Consider the following 15,496-nt stretch of genomic DNA (forward strand, 5'->3'; position numbering starts at 1 on the left):
AAGGAATTTCATCGTCGTCTTTTGCCGGTCATCTTTGCCAGTCGTCACCGCCGTCGCTGCCCGGACGTCGCTCTTCTCGTGCTGTGGCCGTTACATCGCCTCGCCGGAAGCCTCGTTACATCACGGAGCAGACCGCGACCTTCACTTGCTGCCGGCTCAACCCCCGATCTGCTTGTGCAACCGCATCAACAACAAGCCATCGGGTCAATATCTCAGAACTCTGAAACTCCGTCATAACTACAGGAACCCAGGAAGGACTTCGAACGCCGCCTTGTCCAACATCCGTATCTCTAGCAACCGACTAAGGAAACCCCTCTTCACCGACAAGGGAATTCCATCACGTCACTGAAGTTGCTACGCTGACCAATCAGCTTCGCCGGGATTTCCCTCTGGACCAGTCAAGGAAACCAAAATTACATCAGAACGCAAGTAGCACAAACAAGGTTTCTACCCATTACTGAATCTGGTCTGAATTATGTTTAAGTTGTAAAGAATAGCAAAATTCTCTGCTTTTATGGTTTCTCTCAGGTTGCAATGCTAAGAACTTAGCAAAGGCTAGAAGTTATATCCACTCAGTCAAAACTCTCCTCAAACTGCTTGTGCGTGTGTGTATGTATGTGCGTTTGTTTGTTTTACGTAGATTAGTACTTTGTGTTATAGAGTAGCAATAAACTTTTGTTTCGTTTTAAGATCCGTGTTGGTGTGTTGTGTGCTTTATAAGTTAATGCCTCAGCTTCAGATACTGCTACCTTGCTTATTAAATAATTAGATACTGTTTTTATATTGTTATTGTTGGCCACGTAATAATATAATACAGGATTGCTTTACACTAAACGTTCTATTTGCTGGACAAATACTAAAGTTGAGTGTAAGCTTTAAATAATTCTATGTGAATCATGTTCGAATCTTTGATTCGAATCCCCAAAGTTTAAACATGATTTAAACCAAAGAGCTGATTCTTACAAGCATTAAAGTTGGGAAGTCAATAAATAGAGAAATCTATTTGTCTGAAATTAGTTCTAATAAATGTTTTGGTATAAATCTGGATGAAGGGCCTCATGCAATAAATTTTATGCTTAGCTGCAGGTATTAATTTAATTAATTAGAAGTGGAAACAGAAAAGATACCTCCGAAATTACTTAACAGTTAAGAAATAACATACAAAACCAGTTCAGTTATGACAAATACACACTCAGACCTCATGAATCTGACCTTGTATCTCAACAATGGTAACATCTCAAATGTTTCATGCTGCAATGCATGCTGGGAGTGGCACTGTACAAATATCCCAGCATGCATTGCGGTATAAATAAATGTTGTATAATGGTCTTACAGTTTTCTTTATTTGTGTTTGATTCTGCTGTTGTTTATGTTTAGACTTTCAGTTGCCTGTTTGTGAGTTAAACTGTTAATTTTGTTAGTTGTCACCATTATTGAGGTTCATACGCTGATTATTGATGTCTCTTTGAGTGCGATTTACACCATAGAGCAGTGTTATTGTCCAAGATATTCTTAAAAACTTCCAGAAATCATTGCCATATATATACATATAATGTAAAACAATAGATTTAACATTGAATAGGAGCAGTAAATTTTATTATACTAAATGAGAACAGACTCTGCCATTTATTAGCAACATGAACATCAGCAGATCTTATTTAGGTTTTTGGCTGGCTTGCCACATCAAAGGAGCTTTTCAAACAAAGTTCTTAACAATTGCAGCAGCCACGATATATAAATGTTTAAAATGACAGGGCTAAGAGCCCAACTAAAGCAAACTCTGTTCTCCATGATGGTGACGTAAAACTTTAACTTTTTCTCAAGAAGAACTTTAGTTAATGTTATACAAACATACATGTATTAAGTAATAAGTGTAGCTGGTGATGATGTTTGTAGAGTTGTTTAATCATCCGCTGATCATTTAAATAATTTAACCATTTGTTGTTCTTCAGGTTATTTTATTATAAAGCTGTGACTAAAGTTTTGTATGTTCTGTTCTTGTTTTTTCCCTTCAGTATTTCTTCATTTGTTCATTGTTAATCCTCAATTATCATTTAATTAGTCAGTTAATTAATTAATTTACTTCAGCTTTGCTCCATGTTTCTTGAACACTCAGTAGTGTGGACACTTCAATTAAAACTGAAGTATATGCTCTGGGGTTTAAAAGGTTAAATGTGTGAGAGGTAAAAACACAGTGTAAAAATGTATTTTAACAGTAATATACTGTTAATTTAAACTACGGAAATAGACTGTAAAAAAACAGTAAATTGCTGGCAACCACAGCTGCCAGTAGATTACCGTTAAATCAAGGAAAAAACAGTATTTTACTGTAAAACCTGAAGCTAATTTCTTCTGTGTGTCACCGTTGTGGAGGAGAGTAGATCCAGTGTATGAGTTAAAGATGAACAATGAACTGCAGATGTTATTCTGCATGTTTCTCTATTTAAAGATAGCGGCTGTTTAGTTGCTGATGCAGTCAGAATCTCTCTGGTGATTCCAGATTTACATGTATGTGTGCTGTTGTGAAAAATAAGACATTAGAGTTAAACCAAACTTTTCTAATTAACTAAAGTAAGTTATCATTATAAGTATGCTTCTAAGCATATATAGCACATTACTTCATAAACTCATTCAGCAGTTGACCAAGTTGAGGCAGTTGCTTTCAGTGAGCAAAATGAGTTCACTTGAGTATTGTGTAAATCAATGTAGTCCATGTATTTTTACAGCAACATACTGTAAAATAACAGTACATTGCTGGCAACTGCAGCTGCCAGTATTTTACTGTTTTTTAACGGGACAATTTTTAACAGTGTATCATCACATCCATTTTCACAAGAAACAATGGAGTTGTTAACAATCAAGGAAGGTCGCAAATTAAAATACTGTGCACTGCCAGCACGTAGTCAGCAGGACTCGAACCTGCGCGGGGAGACCCCAATGGATTTCGAGTCCATCGCCTTAACCACTCGGCCACAACTACATGTACTGCCATGTCCTCATGGCTAGCACACGTGTGGTGTGGTGCATCCAGATGAAACTTTCGGCAAGCAATAGCTCAACCGCAAAAGCTGTGGCTCCACAAAAAGGGTCTTATATGCCCAAACTGGTACTTGAACCCTGGACCCTCAGATTAAAAGTCTGATGTTCTACTGACTCAGCCATCCAGGCTCCATGGCTAAGCTTTTTAAGTAGGCAATGTTTAGGGTTGTGGTCGGTGCAGACCTTTATGGTACACAAAAGTTTACCGTGACGTTGGGTTTAGGCTTATGGTTGGTGTAGATGTTGCTAAAACACAACAGGTTACTGTGACGTTGGGTTTTTGGTTGTTGTAGGTGTAGACATCAGTGCAACACAATAGCTGCGTCCCAAATGGCACACTATACACTATGCACTCATGCACTATGTACTTATGCACTTACACACTCAACAGGATAGTACATGTATGTAGTGTCGTCCCAAATGGCACACTAATGTGTTTTTTACTAAACGGAAATTCAAACCGTTTCCCTGATGACGTTTGACGGTCGCCAAATCAGTGAAATAAACGACCGAATTATCAAATAATACCTATCATGAGTATTGTCGCATTCACCATCGGGAGGCGATATAATCACTCTCGTAGGAGAATTTTGCTTTCTCCATCCAAAATAAATAAAGTTATCCAACATGTGCGTCCGATAGCTCCGCCCCTTCCGCTACGTAGGCAAACCTGCGGTCGTTGAGTGCGTGAAGTGTCCATCATTACACACTTCATTTTAGCGGCTGAATGAGTGCATCATCCGGGTAATTAAAGTGCACTTATTATTTTAAGAGTTTTCAGTGTGAACACACTACTTAAACTATTTATACTACAAAATGGCGTAGAATAGTGCATAAGTATGCGATTTGGGACGCAGCTAATAGTTTGGACTCCATGTCATGTAGGAGACATTAAATAGATCAATAGCAACTGCAGAAGGTCTTTCTGTTGTTTTCTATAATTTCTTTCCATTCTTTCAGTCTATTTTTTTTCATGTTAGTAAATTGATTTTCAATAACTTGTCAAAGATAGAGAATAAATTGGAAATGCACAGCGATGAAGGAAGGGTGATTAACTTTAAAGAAAATCAATATGCTTTCAAAGATGGTATACTAAAAATGTTTTATTCTTGCTTATCTAAAGACGTGTTTGTTACACCCAAAGCAAAAGAGTACTGGAAAAGATTATATCCCAATATCTAAAAGAAGGAAATATGGCAAAATTTGAGAGCTTGGTGGAAAAGTCCAGTTTTAGAGAATTTTGATTATATTTTAAGACAAAACTGTTTATTAAGTGAAATTAGATTGTGTAAAATAGGTTTGGCAAATTGTCATTTTAGAATTATAAGGTTCTATCTGCGTTCTGAATGATTTTGTGATATTGAGCTTAAAAGTTTTTGCATTCCATATATCAAACAACATGTGTGTAGCATTTCTCTTTCATACATTGATCATTTGCATTTAGAGAAGCCTTAAGGTCTCTGTCATGTCAGTTACTTTGCACTTGCGAATTGAAGTAAAAAACACAAGTCATTTTCCACTTGGAATTATGAGGTTCTATCTGCCAGATCATTCATTGAAGCTTTACTTTTCAAGAAATACAATCAAAAAATGTATAAGTTGGTGTTGTAACAATATTTTGATACTTGAGAAAGTAAAATTTTGGTTTCTATAACATTTATTTCATGTTTTAGGATGAATATTTTTCTTGTTTAAATTGAGCTTACAAAGCTGGGCTAAATATTTTTTTCCAGTGCAGATGTTAGTTTTATCTAATTAATATGTTAATATTTATGAAATTTTATGCTTTATATGAATTACTGAATTGTATTTATTGAATTATATGGCCTGTGAATTAAATTAAGTTTTTGCCCTTCAAGGCTTAATATTAAATTGAAAGACTTTAAAAGAAACAGACGATGACCAGATGAGTTAAATAAACACTGAATAGTGTTTCACGGACTATATGTAAACAAATAAATATATTTCACATTTAATATAGACATTTTTTAATATTGATATCTTTTTCAACAATATAAAATGTAACATTTCATTTCAATTTTGGTGACGCGTGCTTCCGTGGAAGGTGTTTTACTCGCACCCTCTTATCGTTTTGAAGGATGTTGTTGCAAAATTTTATGTCATCTTTACTGAAAATAGCTGCAAATACATACAGAAATGCCGTAGTCCAGCCCCCATCAGGAAAGTGAGTACATACCTGACGAGGTGGCCGAGTCCCATCGAATCCCATTCTTGTCGTTCATATGCTCTGTCATTCATACGACAAAACTGAAAGTCATCTTACTGAAAAATGGTTGCAGAAACATACATATACAAATATGTGCCACAGTCCAGCCTCCACCAGAGAAGAAAGGAAAATACATGACGAGGTGGCCGAGTGGTTAAGGCGATGGACTGCTAATCCATTGTGTTCTGCACGCGTGGGTTCGAATCCCATCCTTGTCGCTCGTGTGTTCTGGCATTTGAGAGAGCCTGGTGCTTCCTTGGAATTTTTTTTACTCACACCCTCTTAGCGTTTTGAAGGATGTTGTTGCAAAATTTAATGTCACCTTTTCTGAAAATAGCTGCAAATACATACAGAAATGCCATAGTTGGGTGAGCGGTAAGATGGCAGCATAGAACGTACTCTCCTGGTCAATGTGTCCAAAAAGCCCTTATACTTTTACCAATTCAAGTGAGCTTTGCGCTAGACGACTTCAAAATGAATAGGGCAAAACCTAAAAAGGGGAATTCAAAGCCAAAATTAAGCGAGGAGGAAAAGGAGACGAGGAATGATAACGACAAGTTAGGACTACCTGAGAAAGAACATGGTGCCAAAACTTTGCGAGCAGTGAGAGCACTCAGCAGAGATATCTCCGAACTGAAGACGGATTTAAGAAAAGAATTCAGCCAATTCAAAGAAGAGTTCATAAAGGATATGAAAACAGAAGTGGACAAGCTGAAAAGCGACATAAACCAGAAGCTAGAAGGCATCACCGAAGATATTCAGTCACATGGCACAAGACTGAATGAAGCAGAGGAGCGAATAAACTAAACTCGAGTTGGCAAACCTTGAACTAAAAGACGCCTTACTGCACACCTTGAAAGAGCAAAAAATGATGCAGAATAAGGTCACAGATCTCGAGGGCCGATCACGACGAAATAATATGCGAATATACTGTATTAAAGAAGGAGCAGAAGGGACGTCCATGATTAATTTCATCACGTCTTTGCTAAAAACTAAGCTCTCACTGGACTCCGATTTAGACCTGCAGGTACAGAGAGCGCACAGATCTCTCGGTCCTAGACCTCAAAATAATAATACTTCAAGATCGATTATATTCAATTTCCTGCAGTACACTAAAGATAAGATCTTGCAAGCTGCCTGGGCAAAAGAACCGCAACACGATGGCAAGCCGATTTTCTTTGCGCACGATTTCCCCATGGAGATTAATGCAAAACTGAAGGAATATAAAGAAGTGAAAAAAGTCCTCAAGGAGATCAAAATCTGATTTCAGACGCCCTATCCAGCCAAGATGCGAATACACTGGGAGACAGGACCACAACTTTACGAAAGTGCGGCTGAAGCTACGAAAGATTTGAATAAGAGAGGATATACGGTGGATCTGATGATGACTCAGCAGGTATCCGAAGACCCCCGGTGTCGATGGTAAGAAAGACTGACACGCCGTACCCAGTGGCTAAGAGCTGGACGGATCGCTCCTGATCGTGTTCGGGAAAGATTGAAGAGCTTTCAGAGACAAACACCGAATGAAGATTAACTGTTAAGAAACACCGCTGACTGTTAACGTTAAAGAGGTATGCGGAGGCACTGTTACGATACACAACTTACTAATAACACTATTTCAAACTACTTTATAAGTGCGAACTGACTTCGGCTGAAATACTTGAACTCTAACCATTCTACAATTTGTTTGAATATGTGTTCTTCTCGATTGAGTCATTTAAAAAGGTAAAAACTACGTCATTCAAGACTGAATATGTTTCATTTTGTATTTGAACAATCCTCATGATTCCTAGTTGGTTGGAATCCTCGAGTGGATATAGAAATCATTTTGTTTAAAATAATATTTACTTAAGTTAATAATCTGAGTTAAAAAGAAAAAAAGACAAGTGATTACATTGGTATGTTAGAAATGAGGGGCCCCTGCAAGAGGCAGGAATAAATCCTTCTCCCCAGGATTGGAGCTGGGTTTTGCTGGGTAAAACGTGGTCCACAACTTTAAAAGCCAATGTTCTTTTTTCTTTGTTTATTTTTATTATCATTTTTGTTAGTTTTAAAGGTTGCCAACTTAACTTTCTGAAATTACCATGCAAAGATATGTTAAAATTGCATCTTTAAATGTAAATGGGTTAAATAACCAAATTAAAAGGAGTAAGGTTATAGCCAAAATAAAACGTGAAAAAAATCAAATCATATTCTTGCAAGAAACACACCTTTCCCCATCTGAACGTAATAAACTTTAAAAAATTTGGATATACACAAACTTTCTATAGTTCTTTTAGGAAAAATAATAAAAAGGGAGTTTCAATATCAATACATAATGCTCTTAATTTTGAGTTGCTAAAAGAGATATCAGATAAAGAAGGCAGATATATTTTGCTTCAGGGAAAACTAAATGAACAATTAATCACTTTAGTAAATATCTATGCACCCCCTGGCAGTAAAACACTGTTCAATACAATTATCAACCTTTTGGCTATGGAAACTAAGGGAATAACAATATGTGCAGATGATTTCAATATAGTTCATAACCAACAAAAGCACACTTCCAATAATAAAAGAATTAAAACGGCTTAATTAAGAAGTTTTAAGAATTCATTGAAAGATCTTGGAGTATTAGATGTTTGTAGAAATCTTCACCCCTCAAAACGAGAATACTCCTATTATTCTTCACCTCATGCAGTTTACAGTAGGATTTTTTTATGTTTAGCAGGGACAGACACAGGCAAAATACAAGTATACTAGGGAAAACAGAAGTAGTGGCCCAAATTAAATCAGAAATTATACTTAGAGAATAATGATAATGGGGAAGTAAGTCCTATAATCTTATGGGATGCAGCTAAAGCTTTATTACGAGGCAGATTCAGCGTCTGCTGAACGTGACGTCTGCGTCTGCCGAACATGTCGTCTGCCACATTACTGTTCCGCTGCTTAAACGTGACGTCTGCGTCTGCTTCAAGGGTTTGCAGCACATTGCATACACTTATTCCTGCTTTATTATACCTATTCATTCTCTATCAGTGTTTTCACTTATCCACAGTTATGTTTCATTTGCAATTAAGTGCTTTTTACTTTTCTTATTTATAGCTTTTTATTCCAAATGGTAATATTTATACAAATGATATAAACATTTTGGTATGACATATATGGTTATACCAATATTGCTTCTTTTATTGTGGTTACAGCTCATTGGTGTGTCTACAGTTTTGCAGCAGTGTGTGTGCACACCTGATAGCTGTGTTTAACCTATAGTTCATGTGTGTGCTCATTTGAAGGCCTTTGCTTTGAAATTGCAAGGAAATTCCATTATGAAAAATTTCAGTGTCAAAAGCATCCAAGTGTGTTTAGTGATTTGCAAATGACTGTGTGTAATGTTTTGCAAAAAGTGTGAAGCTGACAATGTGCTTACAGTTGTGCAGATCTAGCCTTGTGTTTTGCTCCACGAGTGTACGGTTTTGCTAATTGTAGGAAAAGTTTAATTTTAGTGTGTTAGCAATCATGAGAAACTGTAACTGGGTATTATGTATAAACTGTTACAGTTTTTTACAATGGCTATGACACTTTTATCAATACATTTAACAAGTTTCCTAAACTCTTAACACAGTTAGCACAACATCCGTCTTCGTGGGCTATACAATTAACACATTTCTTGTTGTTTTGACAGAAAATGCATCCAGTTAACACAAATTTAAAATGCTTTAACTTCTTTTACACACAAGCACAACCCAGAACAAAACAATGTAATTTTACAGTCAAATTTACAAATGCTTTAACACAGTATGTCAGAACAGATAACACCATGTTCTAAACAGAAATTATATAGGATAAAGTCAAAAGGAACAGCTTTTCTAATTGTGAATTGAAACACAAGTTTATTCCCTGTATTTTATTCAATTGCCAATGAGAAACAGCATATTGCGGTTATATAAATAAATAAATAAATAAATGTGTTTTTCTCCTTCTATTTATTGCCAAAACCCTACAAAGGGCTGTTTTCAACAAAATTTTCAAATGTTTAACTCACATCAAACTGCCTGAAGGATATCGGCTTGGAAAAAACATCACCAACTGTTTACTCATTTGCTTATTACATCAACTTCCCTGGAACTCCACACATTGAACAAATTTTTTCAATCCAGCTGTGATCATCTACAATTACCCCATGTAGTTCGGTAAAAAATGATTCTGGATGATCAGTTTTCCTTCAAAAAGGATATTGCTAACACAGCTCCATCATGGTGATCTGCACTTTTAACATCAGAAAAATGTGACTCTTCTTAACAGATCATGCAGCACAACTTTTAGTGCAAACTCTTGTTATTTCAAGGCTGCACTCCAACAGTGCTCTTCTAGCTGGATTCCCATCCTGCACCCTTAATCCTCTACAGATGCTCCAGAACGCTGCAGCTCATTTGGTCTTCAATGAGAGCCCATGTAACTCCTCTCTTTATCTCTGCATTGGTTACTGTTCAAGGCTCAAATCAAGTTAAAATCACTGACTCTGCCACCTCTTACCTCCACCTACTGCTGAAGGTCAACATCCCCTCCAGAAGCCTGCAATCTGTGAGTGAGCACAAGCTATAAATCACTTTCCAAAACCTTTTCATTGACTGTTTCATGCTGGAGGAATGTCTTCCCATTCCCAACTAAATGTAAATGTAATATTCTCAAATGTAAGTTTCTCAGTCTCAAAAATAGATAAAAAAAACTCTATAACATTAATCCATGCACAGCTCTATTCATTTGCAAAAACAATTCATAAATTAAAAGACAATTTGTGAATTAATAAAAATTGGGTTTGTGAATTTAAGAATTGTGTGCTACTTCACAAAAATTCCAGAGACCTAAGGAGATCACTAAATTTGTCCCTCTGGGGCAGTGGCTTTCTTTGAATACTACATGTGTTTGTAGCAACCAAGTTAATCAATGGTTTTAAACCATTATAGCAGATGAATCCTTCTTTATGTGTCTGAAATGTATGATGTCTGGTACTAAACAAACGCTAGAGATATTTGCAATACATTGGTGTAAATGAAAATCTAGTATCAGAAACAGTATTTGTCTTGTAACATTTGATGTAAGATAGTAACAAACTTACAAGATATTTTACCACATGAAATTATTAAGCAGTCTGTTAATGACTTACCCTGAGCATAATGGTACAAGGCATGGTCCCGCCCTCTATGGCAACTGCTCATTTGAAGACAGCGCCATTGGGATGGACCAAACCAGATCAAAAACCTACTGCCACAGTAAAACTTTGCTTTTTGCATTAGCTTGCTCATGCTCACAGCTGCTCTGCCTCCTCTCGCCTTGCTTTCGGACACTGCACCGCCATTTAATCAGGTCGCAAAGAACATTCCATGCAACCTCTTAAAGTTTAGAAACCGCCGAAACCACAAAACAACTTTTGCAAACCGATTCTCAGCAGCGTCTGTCACCCCGGTAACCCAGGACAACTTCTACTCACAAGCGAGTGAATCCTAAGGACGTCACTGAAGCTGAGTCACCAATCAATCAGGAATGCCGTGTTTCGTTGAGGCCAGTCGATGAAGGAAACTCAAACAAATGTTGTCTCTTGCTGATCTGGTGCAAATTGATCTTAAGCAGTTAAAGATAAGCCAAATCTCTGCTTTTGTTGTTTCTCAGATCTTGTAATAATAGCAAAAATAAATTTGGGATGGTTGTCAACTCATTTTGCACTGGGGTGGGGGGGGGGGTGATTTGGTTCAGAAGCCGCTTGTCTGAAAGAGTATTGAACGGGCCAATGAATGCAATGAATTGGCAGCGTAAGCTTGCACAGGTGTGCTTCATTGCCAATTATCCCAGCATATAAGCACACCTGGAGCGAGCAAATGCCATCCTTTTAAGCTGAAGAGCCTTTCAAACAGCTAAGGGACAGTCATTATGGCAACGGAGTATAGCACTTCCGTTCCCCTCCTCGGGGAACGAAGGGTTACTTCTGTAACCTCGAACGTTCCCCTTCGGTTGGGGAACTTCAGTGCTATCAAGTGGATTTGATCTTTGAGAAAATCCACGAAATGGGAGAACTATGGAAAGCGCCATAATGACTGCACCTTACCAACGCCCCTGATGAGGGGATAGTCAAGCAAGCGTGACGCACCCACATCATGGGAGGCGTGGTCCTCCAATGTGTCCCTGACCCTAATTTATCCTACTTCAACAGAAGTCTTACGGATTTAGATATATTTTTTGGGAAGTCGTGAGCATCTAGATAATTCTAGGAAAATACGACAGTACGTTGGGAAGCGTGCAATCCCGATAGGGAGGACGCTGCTGAGGCCATTCGTTACCCAAGGGGGGAAAGATGGCAGAATTTACATATGGACTAGCCCTAAAAAGGGGGAGTACGCATAGCAAAAAAGTGGTTAGCGGAGAGGGAAGAAACGGGTCCACCCAGGGGGGGGGGAGGGGGGGGGGGGGTTGGGGGACTTAACCGTGGCGGAATAAGCATATGGGATCGCCTAGTGGGGATCACGCATAGCAGCCACCTATACCCAAAACACGGGCTGACCAGCGGGCAGACCTACAACGTAGTGGGCCAGCAAGTGACTCCTCCGCTGAGTCAGTGCTGGGGGCCACGGAGGAATCTGCAGGGCTCACCTGACGGGGAACTTTACTGACAGATAAAAAGGTGCACGTACCTCCGTGTTAGGGAGATTGACGCAGCAAGCGTGTTTCAACACCCTACCGAATTGTTTTCTCAATCACCAAAGGGTGTCCTAATACCCTTGAGGAAACCAGCTCCACTCGCAGATTGTAAAACCTTGTAAATGTGTCGGGTGTCACCCAGCCCGCAGCTCTACAGATGTCTGTTAGAGAGGCACCGCGTGCGCACGCTCGAGAGAATGCGAAGCTCGGAGTTGAGTGCACACGCACTCTCGCGTGACAGGGCTCACCTCGGCTCTGATAAGCGAGAGAATGGCATCCACAAACCAGTGGGAAAACTTTATTCGGTTGGACACTTCCCTGCTGCCGACCGCCATAACAGACGGAGCTGCTCAGATGATCTAAACTCTGGGTGCGGTCCATATAATACGCAAGACGCAAACTGGACAATAAAGAAAGGGCTGGGTCTGCCTCCTCCGAGGGCAGCAAATCACGAGGAGGGAGAGCTCTGACATCCAGGTCCGGTTGAGCCAGAGGCGCGCAATCAGCAACCTGTTCCTCGTCCTCCCTGACCTTGCACAGTAACTGCGCGAGCAGGCTCACTGGGGGAAACGCGTATTTGCGCATGCCCCGAGGCCAGCTGTAAGCCAGTGCATCCGTGCCGAGAGCACTCGGTCAGGGAAAGAACAACTGGCAATGAGCTATCTCGGGGGAAGCAACAGATTGATCTGGGCTTCCCCGAATCGCGCCCATATGAGCTGGACAGACTCGGGGTGGACTCTCCATTCTCCAGGACGTAAGGCTGCCGTGAGAGCGCATCGGCTGCACGGTTGAGCTTGCCTGAATATGAATGGCGTGCAGCGATTTCAGCTACGGATGACTCCAGAGGAGCAGACGGCGGGCTAACTGAGACATGCGGCGAGAGCGCATAACCCCCATACGGTTGATATATACGCCGCCGCTGCCGTACTGTCCATCCTGACCAGCACGTGTTGCCGCTCCGGCACCGGGAAAAAACGGTGAAGAGCGAGGAACACTGCCAACAGCTCCAGGCACTATGCCAATGCAACTGGGTACCTTTCCACAGGTCCGCAGCCGCATGCCCGCAACGCACAGCCCCCCAGCCCGTGTTGGAAGCGTCTGTTGAAACGACAACAAGACTGGACGCCTGTCCTAGAGACACTCAGGCCTGTAGGAAAGAGGGGTCGCTCCAAGGGCTGAGGGCGCGGCGACACAGAGCAGTAACAGAGACTCGGTGCGCGTGCTATGCGCGTCTGGGGACTCGATCGTGAAGCCAGTGCTGAAGTGGTCTCATATAGAGTAATCCGAGCGGCATGAAGCGGCTGCGGATGCCATATGCCCCAGGAGCCTCTGAAATAGTTTCAGTGAGACCACTAGTTTGCTGTCAAGCTCTCTCAGACAGTACAGCATCAGCTGAGCGCGCTCCCGGGAGAGGCGCTTCCATGGTGACCGAGTCCAGCTCCAGCCCGAGAGAAGAGATCCTCTGCACGGGGGCGAGTTTGCTCTTTTCTCGGTTGACCTGAAACCCCAACAGGTGGAAGTGCCGGAGCACTTTGTCTCTGTGCATAATCAATTGCTCCGAGAGAGGGCAAAAATCAGCCAGTCATCAAAATTGGGTATGCGGATGCTCGCGAGCCGAAGGGGCGCTAAGGCACCCTCCGCGGGCTTGGTGAGGACCCGCGGAGACAGAGAGAGCCCGAAGGGGAGGGCTTTGTATTGCCAAGCTCCACCTTCAAACGCAAACCGCAGAAACTGACGGTGGCGAGGAAGAGTGGAGACATGGAAAGACGCGTCCATCAGGTCTAATGCTGCAGACCAACCCAGAGGACGAACGCACCGGAGGATGCGCTTCTGCGTTAGCATTCTGAACAGCAGCTTGTGCAGACAACGGTTCAAAACGCGCAGAACTAGGATTGGCTGTGACCCACCGCTCTTTTTGGGCACGATGAAGTGTGGGCTGTAAAACCCGCCCTCCATCTCGGCTGGAGGGAGCGGCTCGATTGCATCCTTCGCCAGGAGGACAGCAATCTCCTCTCGCAAGACAGGGGCGGACAGGGGGCTGACCCTGGTGAATACACACCCATGACTTGGGGGGCCGTTTCGCGAACTGAATCGCATAGCCGAGTCTGATTGTGCGTATGAGCCACCGCGAAGAGCTGGCCCGCCCTAACCAGGCAGGCAGAGCTCCCGCTAATGGACTCATCGCTACAATCGCTGACGTACCAGCAGTGGGGCAGCGCGGAGTGGGTGTGCTGATCCGGGAAGCGCGCGGGTCCCACGGAAAAGCTGGAGGTGAGGGATTTGCTCTCACTCCGCACCTGAGCTCCGGAGGGGAGGCTCGAGGGGTGGGAGAAAGGGGACCGTCCCCCACCCGCGGGGGCGGTGCAGCTCTCGTAGGTGGGCGCCTTCGGCGAGGAGCATGCATGAATGGCACGGCGGGTGGAGCGGGCTACGGACCGCAGATAAGACATCACCCATCAACTGCTCTCTCACCGCCTCGAATTTCTGGGTGAATTCCTAGACTGTGTTGCCGAACATGGCTTGGAATATGGGGAAGTCAAGAAAGCGGACTTTGTCGACTTTGCGCATATCAGCCAGGGGTGGCGCTCCTGGATCACTAATGTGGACATCATCCTCCCCAACGCACACGCAGCGGACTCAGTAGTCCGAAGAGCTAAGTCGGCAGCGGTGCGAAGCTCGTAAGCCTGGGATGGACCCACCCTCGTGCAGCTCGGCCAGCGCCTGCACTTGGTAGCGCTGGTAGGTGGCTATTGCATGCAAGGCCGAAGCAGCCTGGCCCGCAGCCTTGTAAGCTCTAGCTCCGAGGGAGACAGATAACTTACAGGCTTTGGATGGAAGACGAGGCGGACCCCGCCAAGAAGAGGAGCCGCCTTCACCTGGTGAGGATTAACCGCCACCGCGCACTCAACCTGAGGAATCGCCACATGCCCCCTGGCCGTTCCACCATTAAGTGTGGTGAGTGTGAAGGGACACGCAGCACGAGCAGAAAAAAGTGCCCTTCAAGACCGGGTGAGCCTACTGTGCACCTCCGGGAAGAAGGGGACACCCCTCTAGTCGGTCCGGCCGCGGAGCTGGGGGATAAACCAGCTCCAACTTACGGCCGAAGCAGCCCGGGAAAGCACGGCTAACATGTTTGTTTCAGGATCCGTTTGACAGCGCTCACCTGCCCGGAGGGGGCGAGCGGGTCTGGAACATCATCGGTCAATGAAAGCCCACCCTCCGATGCCGCGGTGGACGTCTGGTCTTCGATGTCATTGAGCGTGAGGTCTACCATCTGTTAGACGGATCGCTTCCCCCGCCGAAGCTTGGATGGAACGCTTAGAGGAGCGGGAGGTCCACGGGCCCGTGGGCGACGTATTATCTCTCGCTGAAACCCTCAGATCTGCCTGAGTGCCCGCTGCAGAGCAGGGGACAACTGGGGTGGTTTGCCCTTTTGCAAAGGCTAGCCATGATCTTTACTGCGCAACAGTCATGGCATCGCAATGATGACATGAACTGCCCGCGAGCAGCGCATTAACATGCTGGACCCCCCAGGCATGCAACGCAGTGCCCGTGCCCATC

General features: G+C 42.8%; 1 protein-coding gene and 2 non-coding genes across 3 annotated transcripts in view; 1 reads left to right on the top strand and 2 right to left on the bottom strand.

Moving 5' to 3' along the window:
• Positions 1-15,496, bottom strand: part of LOC137491225 (uncharacterized) — a 482,468-nt gene that overhangs the window by 93,592 nt on the left and 373,380 nt on the right. The window lies entirely within an intron of this gene.
• trnas-cga (transfer RNA serine (anticodon CGA)) lies at positions 2,899-2,980 on the bottom strand. Its single transcript has one exon. It is a non-coding gene; the product is annotated as a tRNA-Ser (tRNA).
• trnas-gcu (transfer RNA serine (anticodon GCU)) lies at positions 5,403-5,484 on the top strand. Its single transcript has one exon. It is a non-coding gene; the product is annotated as a tRNA-Ser (tRNA).

The sequence above is a fragment of the Danio rerio genome, chromosome 4 (genome assembly GCF_049306965.1).
Source record: "Danio rerio strain Tuebingen ecotype United States chromosome 4, GRCz12tu, whole genome shotgun sequence".
In the NCBI taxonomy this organism is placed as follows: Eukaryota; Metazoa; Chordata; class Actinopteri; order Cypriniformes; family Danionidae; genus Danio; species Danio rerio.